This window comes from Tupaia chinensis, unplaced genomic scaffold (genome assembly GCF_000334495.1).
Source record: "Tupaia chinensis unplaced genomic scaffold, TupChi_1.0 Scaffold145068_1, whole genome shotgun sequence".
Classification (NCBI taxonomy): Eukaryota; Metazoa; Chordata; class Mammalia; order Scandentia; family Tupaiidae; genus Tupaia; species Tupaia belangeri.
This window is the reverse complement of record NW_006204929.1, coordinates 10,097-12,110: the sequence shown is the minus strand read 5'-3', so window position 1 is coordinate 12,110 and position 2,014 is coordinate 10,097. Positions and strand designations below refer to the sequence as shown.

Here is a 2,014-nt window from a genome sequence, read left to right as displayed (position 1 = left end):
CATGGAGTTGGAGCCAGAAAAATACAAATTGCATGCACATAGGTCAGTATTTACTCAGTAAATTATACATTAATTATTGCCTATTGATGTTTTATAGATGACAAATGCCAGGTATCAGAAGACATAGAAAGCAAAATGAAGGAAGTAAAAAAGTAAATGAAGTAGTTACTGGGACCAGAGATGCCAAGGACATGCTCTACAATTACTGTGACTACCCTACGTTGGTACTATGAAATTCAGACTGTAATCATTTCATAACTAATTAACTGCATTTTTAAAATATCTTTTAGCTTATTCAGGCGTTCACAAGGTGTTACAAACTGAATGGATCAATTCATGCCTACCAACAAAGTGATTGAATTTGTTCTCCTGGCACTCACACAGAATCCACACTTGCAGAAAATATTCTTCATTGTCTTTTTGTTCATTTTTCCTACTTACCATGCTGGTTAATCTGCTCATCATTATCACTATCTCACTCAGCACCACCCTTAAGGCCCCATGTACTTTTTGCTCACTTACTTGTCCTTCATAGATGCCTCCTACACCTGTGTCACCACCCCCAAGATGATCATTGACCTACTCTACCAGAGGAGAACCATCTCCTTTGGGGGCTGCCTCACTCAGCTATTTGTGGGGCACCTTCTGGGAGGATCAGAGATCATCTTCCTCATTGTCATGGCCTATGATCACTACATGACTGTGTGCAAGCCCCTGCACTACATGACTATAATGAGACAGGGTTTCTGTCATGTCTTGGTGATGGTAGCTTGGATTGGAGGCATCCTGCATGCCACTGTGCAGATTCTTTTCATGGTCATCTTGCCCTTCTGTGGTCCCAAAGTCATTGACCACTTCATGTGTGATCTCTTCCCATTGTTGAAACTTGCCTGCAGAGACACCCACAGGCTGGGAAGGGTGGTGGCAGCCAACAGTGGAGCTATGTGCTTGCTCATTTTCTCTACGCTCCTCATCTTCTACGTCATTATCTTGAGCTCCCTGAAATCCCATGGCTCTGAAGGACAGAGTAAAGCCCTCTCCACATGTGGCTCCCACTTTACTGTCGTAGTACTCTTTTTTGTGCCTTCCATATTCACCTACATGCACCCAGTGGCCACCTACTCAGTGGAGAAGCTGGTGACTGTGTTCTTTGCCATCCTCACCCCTGTATTAAATCCTATCATTTACACAGTGAGAAACAGAGAGGTGAAAAATGCTATGAGAGGGACCAGCAGTTGGTGTAATGGCTATGTCACTGGACTCCCATGTAGTCGACCATGATTCAGGTCTTGGACCCGTTGGCTTAAACTCATGCCGGGCGTGTGTTCGTGTGTGTCCAAGATCCTGAGAGGAGAAAGGAGGAGAAGGGATTGTGGCATGGCCATCCCCCCTGGGGGGTGATTTCTCACTTTCTGTCTCTCTGTCTCTCTCTGTCTTTCTGGCAAGCGCATACGCCCTATAGCAAAAACCTTTCAAAAACAAAAACAAACAAAAAACAAACAAACAAACAAACAAACAAACAAACCTCAGAAATTTGTTAAAGAGGAGAGTAACTTAATCTGTGTATAATATTAAGAAAGTGAGAATATATCTAAATAGGGAGGATTATATCTTTGGTATGCTGCAAGACAATCAATGTTTTCAGATCTCAATGATAAACAAAAAACAAACACAAACAAAAAGAAAAGAAACTGTGACCAGCAGATGGCAAAATGGTTACATCACTGGACTCCTACATAGTCAACTGCAGTTCAAGTTTCCGGATCTGGCAGCTTAAAACTCATGCCCAGTGTGTGTACATGTGTGTTCAAAATTCAAAGAGGAGAACAGAGAAGAAGGGATTGCAGTGTGGCCATTCCCGCTTGGAGGTGATTTCTTGCTTTCTGTCTCTCTGTTTCTCTCTGTCTCTTGGGCAAGCGCACACATCCTATAGCAAATATCTCTAAAATAAAGGAAACTAATGTATATAGAGTTCTTAATAGTGGTAAGGCTTTTTGTTAGATGCTTTTGATAG

At 42.3% G+C, this 2,014-nt stretch overlaps 1 pseudogene; it reads left to right on the top strand.

The window, feature by feature from the left end:
* The first annotated feature begins 336 nt into the window (after nt 1–336).
* Nucleotides 337–1,558, top strand: LOC102495299 (olfactory receptor 140-like; annotated as a pseudogene).
* Nucleotides 1,559–2,014: the final 456 nt, after the last annotated feature.